The sequence below is a fragment of the Dasypus novemcinctus genome, chromosome 15 (assembly GCF_030445035.2).
Source record: "Dasypus novemcinctus isolate mDasNov1 chromosome 15, mDasNov1.1.hap2, whole genome shotgun sequence".
Lineage (NCBI taxonomy): Eukaryota > Metazoa > Chordata > Mammalia > Cingulata > Dasypodidae > Dasypus > Dasypus novemcinctus.
In genome coordinates this window covers 8,459,899-8,466,086 of record NC_080687.1, presented here as the reverse complement: position 1 = coordinate 8,466,086, position 6,188 = coordinate 8,459,899, and positions in this window count along the sequence as shown.

The following is a 6,188-nucleotide window of genomic DNA, read 5'->3' as shown; positions in this document are numbered from 1 at the left end:
AAAACAATGATAAAATTCTGCTGGTCTGATGGGAAAAAAATTGAATAGAATCAAAATAGCCAGTGGTGGCACCTTCATTCTATGCTGTTGGAATTTAAAGTGGAGATAAATTCGACATTATTTGATATTATTTTATCCCTAAAAAAGAGCATAACATCTGACCCAGCTTCTAGGGACTAATTCTAAGTGAGTAATTAGACAAACTGACAAGGACCCAAGTGTCAAAGTATAAATGGCAGCATTTCTATCATGTGAAAATTAAGAAACAACTTATATGACTGGCAATGTGGGCTCAAATAAATTATCATTAATCCATAAAAAGAGAGACTACCAAATACAATGATTAATATTATCTAATTTTATTTAAGAAAAATATATACAAATTAATGAATATACAATACACATATTCGTAGTGTTGCCGGATTTTCTCTAGGTCCTTGGCTAAACTATGAAAAGTGAATTTCAAGGGCAAGCCAGGTTAGTTAAGCCAGTAATTTATTAGGGGATGGAGAGAAGAGAAATGAGAGAAAATAACAGATTAAGTGTCCCGAGGTAGAGAGGAAGGGACTGAGAAGTGATCAAGAGGGCTGATTTACAGAATACAATTCCCCATTACAGATTACAAATTCCCAGGTTTACTGTGTGCTATTCCAGGCGGGAGGGGGTGGGGCAGGCAAGAGCAGGGGAACGGTTCGGGCTTTGTACTTCCTTTTTCAACCATTAATTATTCCACCCCTTTGCTAATGGCAGGGGAGGAGTCCCAGCTGTTTGCTGTTTTGATTGATTACCCCACCCATCAATCCCCCAGGGCCCAGTGATAAGGCCCCTGGAGAATATCCGGGCTTCTCCTGGACTCTGGAGGATCTCTCGTTCTGAATGGGAGTTCTTGCCAGGGTTTTCCAGCAGCCATCTTGAGGTACCGATGGCCACGGGTTCAACGTGGCCATTTTTCTGCCAGGTTCCAGATTTGTCAATTGATTCCCTATCTAGCCTGCCTCAACAGCAATGTTCCAGGCTGTCCTAAGTGCTTGATTTATAATTAATTTAATCCTCACTACAGCCTGCGAAGTGGGTCCTAGAATGAACATCATGTCACAAATGAGGAAACTGAGGCAGAAAGAGAGAAGCAGCTGCTACATGGCAGAGCCAGGATTCAAATCCAGGTGGTGTTCAAATCCAGGTGGTGTGGCTGTAAACCTTTGGGCGGTGGGATTACAGGGGAAAGAGGGTTCTGTTTACTAATTTAAAAAAATCAATCAGTATCGCAAGGTTCTTAAAGTTTCAAAGTTGTCAGAAACGTTGAGGAAGTATGCGTTGTTCCTCCTAGTTCCCTGCTTTGAAAATTTACAGGCCCAAACGGGATTAAATGAGGGGCGCGCAGCCTGCCTAACTGCAAGTCTCCGCTAAGCCCTGGATTGTAGAGTCTCACAAAGACACAAAATGTGTTTTCACCCCGTTTCTTTCTGAACATTCTGTGCTGGTCATTTTTCTTCTAGAAGGATGTCTGCGCCCGGCCCAGCATTCCAACGGCCTGACGCAGGGAGCAGGAGTCGGCCCCTCACGCGGGGAGGGGTGGGGGTGGGCTGCGCGCCGGGCGCCGGTGGCCAAGAGCTCGAATTCCTTGTCTCAGATTCCCGGAGGATGGTGTGAGGAAAACACTCGGTTGTTTTTCAGATTCACATCATTTTGGCTCTTGAGATCGTTCACCAACACCCAGGGGCCAAGAAAGGGCAGTGCTTCCTGGTGATGATGGGGAAAAAGGGGGCGCAAGAGGTTCTTTCCTTGAACACCTGCCATGAGCTTCATCAACCCAGAGGTGGGCCTAGCTGGAGAGGTCAAGGTCAAGAGCAAGGACAGTGGGGGTGCCCCACCCCCCACTTCCCACGCTCTTTTACAGACGCCCCTCCCAGGGCCTCCCCACTGTTTGCAGATCCGATCCAGGCCCCGACAGGGTCAGAGGCTTCGGGGGTCCCCGAGCTCAGAAGGGGGAGTGGACGGGATCCTAAACCAGGTCCATCCAAGTTCAAAGCCAGCGTTCTGACCCCTCGGGTCCGGCTCCAAGACCAGCGCCAACCGTTGGCCGCGTAAGACGGAGGGTCCTTGGAGAGGCCCAGGGCCGAGGCGCTCCTCCGTGACCGTGGAAAGAACAAGGGACTGAGTGAATGAATGCACGTGCAAAGCCACCAGCGGCTTGCCGGTCCATGCGAAAAAAAAGGCCATTCGACAAGGTTCCTTTTCATGTGAGAGAGGGACTCGGGAGGTTGGGGCGCCTGGCTCTTCTCCTTTCCTGCGGAGCATCTGCAGTAGGGGCCATGTCCAGCTCCGGAGAGGGAGAGGGGCTGAGGGTTCCTGGAGGGAGGGCCCCACACCTGCCTTGAGCACCTGAGCTGGGCCCAGCCTGCACGTGAGCAGCGGTCAGCGAGCTCCTGCGAAGGGCGCGTAGGGATAGTTCAGGCTTGGCAGTCAGTCTCTAATGCAACGGCCCAGCAGCTGTCGCACGAGAGCCTCGTGTGGACAGATGACTGCTGAGTGTCCATGAATCCATCCTCCTGTGCACCCAGAGCTGAATTTCATGTCATTTTTATGTGTCTCCATATCGGCCTCTTGATGTTTTCTAACCATTCCACAATGTTAAGAGCGTTCTTCATGGCAGGCGCAGGAAACCGGGTGGCAGCCTGCCAGCCCCCCCAGACACGCAGCGTGCCCCTTTCCACCCCTTTCCGCCTGGGTGGTCAGCTCAGCCACCGGGGGCGGGAAGCGTGTCCCCTGTACCATGCGTGTGACTTGGGGCAGGTTCCTGGAGCCTGTGCGCCGTGGCCAAGGCCACGCTCAAGCCCCGACCCCAGCCCTGTGGCTGCGACCTTACTTGGAGACAGAGTCTTTGAAGGTGTCGTTTGCCAAAAGGAGACCAGGCTGGATGGGGTGGGCCCGGTCCAAGGAGCCTGGTGTCCTCATGAGAAGAGGAGAGTGGACACAGAGCGGACGGCCAGGAGACGATGGACACTGAGCGCGAAGCCCAAGGACAGCCTGCCCGGGGAGTGGCAGGCACAGAAGGCGCCCCGGAGGCTTCCGAGGGAGCGCGGCCGGTGACCCTGGCTCCTGGACCCCTGGGCTCTGGAACTGCGAGGCCATAAAGCTCCCTTTAAGCCGCCCGGTTTCTGGTACTTTATTATTGCAGCCCAGAGAAAGACAGAACCTCAGTTTCCCCTTCTATACAATGCAACTATTGATAATACAGTCCCTGACTTGGAGGGTTAAATGAAACAACCCACTGGAGGCCCTTCGAGCCGTGCCTGCCACGCAGCTCAGCCTCCTCACTGCTGTTGTCAGGGCGATGTTAGAACTGCAGGCAGGAGGATGAGAAATCCCAACTAGTTTGGCATGTTGGTTTCTCCTGGGGCAGCAAAGATTTTGAGAATAGTATGGGGTTCCCTGGGTTCACTTCTTAGACCCTGAATCTACTCATTTTAGGGTGATGCATTTTAAGGGTTAAGACGGCTCTCAGAGGCCGCCCAGCACAGCCTCCCATCTGAGGCCGCGGTCTTATCTGCAGCAGCCAATACAGAGAACTGTCCCTCTCAAGGGAGATTTCAGCCGCATCCAGCCCCTTTCAAAGCTCTGGGGACGCCCCAGGTTGCCCCCTGGCCCTGGGCTCCAAGCCCCTGTGCCCTGATGCTCCCCCGCATATCTGGCCACCCTCCTTCGTCTCCAAGGCAGGAACGGGCCTTCTGCACCCTTGACCCTCACTGTCTTTTAGCAGGAGTTGGTAGAACTGAGCTACGGTTGCCTCAGTGCCCCACAGCTCACCAGCAATTAAAGAGCTTGAACCAAAGCCCCAAAGAACGTGCCAGAATGAACCGTCCGCCTGGGAGGACCTCGTGAGAACCGTGCTCCTGAGCTGGGTGTTTATTTGGGCCGACAGGAAGCAGTGAAGTCAGGGAGTCACACGACCCAGCCCAGTGAGGCAAGCGCTCAGGGCAGGAAGCAAAACTTTCCATTTTCATAAGCCATGACAAAAGTTGTCAGGAAGCAGTTCCGTAACTACGAGTTGGAACTCATTTGCATGGGGAAATCTCGCTCCCCCTTGCAAATCTGGGCTGTTATTTTCCCATGTGTTCCCACTTCAGCTTTCGCAAGACTTTAACAGCGCCAATTGCAGAAAAGCTGATTGGAAGCATTTTTCAGTATATTTTGCTCATTTGTTTCACAAACACTCAGTGGTACTTAACATACGTGCCAGGTACAGTTCTAAGACCTTTATTTCCAATCACGACATGATGCTGCCTTACCTTCATTTATTCATTCCTTCATTCAGTAAACATAAATGGGATATCTTCTAGGAAATCAGTTGTGCTAGGGATAAATAGGCATAAGAAACAGTTTTTTGCTCTCATGGGATTAGTGGGAGAGAGAGGCAAATAAATCAATAACCCGAGACTGGTAGAAAGGGGTACGATAATAAAGGCATATACGGGATGTATCATCTCTGCCATGGGACCTGGAGCAGAGGCAGCTAAGAGCCCACGTAGGATGAGAGGGTCTGCAGAGGGAGAGGAGCGGGGGCGGGGGGGGGGGGGCGGGGACAGGCTGTGCATGGCTGTGGGCGCATGCCAGCCTGCGTGTTCGGGGGACCGCAGCCTGTGCCACAGCCTAAAGGGAAGGGTGCCCACCTGAGGGGGAGGTGCCATGCTCAGGAGGTGCCAGGGCCAGATTATGGAGGGACGTGTGAGTTCACCCACTGCCTCTAGGTGGAAGGCCTGGGCACGTCACCTGGAGATTGAAAGCAGGGAGAGGCACAATCAGATTCTTCATTGTGGAGAGAGCTTTGGTAAGATGGTATTTTCCTTTCCTAGTTGCTAAAAAAAATACCATTCAAGGGGTCGGCTTAACAACAGGAATTTATTGGCTCATTCAAATTAGTCAAACTCACAACAGATGGAAAATCAATTCTCTGCCACCACTACCCAAATTCTTGGATTTTTTTGTCAGTGTACAAATAGCTGTGCATTTCTACCTTAAACCAAAGTAATTGTTTTAAACATTTTCTCATCCCACCTCCCTTTCTGGCTATTTCCCCATCTCTCTCCTTCTCTCTACAGTCAAACTCTGCACTTTAATATTTCTCTGTATCCAAACTCTCAGAAATGGAATTACTGGGACAAATGATACGAGAATTTGTAATATTCTTCAAACATGCACAATTGTTTTCCAAAACAGTTGCACCCGTGTTTCTTTGCACTATCAATGAATAATCATGGTACTAGAGGTATGGAACCTCACAGCTATTTACGTTTGCACTTTTTAGATGCTACCATTCAAATTTAGAGAACATTGAGTCTGTGACTGTATTTACAGTTAAAGAAAGTCGAGATAAAGATCCTGCCAGCCCCACGTGGCCCCGCTGGGGTAGCTGTGCCTGGTGGCATCACCATCTTGAAGACTCAGTTTCTCAGCTTTGTTGGTCCAAAGCTGATCACACTTATTAAAGTGCAGAGACGTTCACTGCAGTGTTGTTTACAACAGGGAAAACTTGAAACGATCTAAGTGTTCGAGAGTGAAGAAATGTCTAGATAAGCAATGGTACATCGGCTTGATGGAAAATAACACAGAAGCATAAAATGCTGTCTGCAAGGGCAGTGCAATTTTTGAAACACGATGTACTTAGAGTGTTAAGTGGGAAATACAGAATAAAAAGTCTACAATATGCACACAACTGTGTAAACAAACCAACAATAGGAAAAGAATGGAAAATATCTTCACTAACTGATCATCTTGTATGGTAGGTACTCTGATTATGAAAAAGAAACGCAAATATCTCTATAGCTCTCCACTGATCAGCAGTGGATGACAGTATGAGTACTATTTTTTTTTTCTGTTCACTTTTTCCATTTCTTTAGCTGGCATTTTAGTAGTGCATAAATTATCCATAAAGAAGTGCAGGTGTTTTACTGAAAATGCAAATGAAGCCTCTAGGTAACACATCAGGAAAGCATCGTTTAAATGTTTTTTATTATGCTTAGTATCATTTCTCTGTATGAAAACAATAGTCATTTGGAAATGCAGGGAGATATCAGTAAGTCAGTAAAATCAGATAACTGTAGAGAAGAAAAGAATAATCCCATTTAATCCATCTACTCAGATCCTAAGAGTAGGTATTTTACTGTAAAGGAAACAGATTTTGCTGGGTG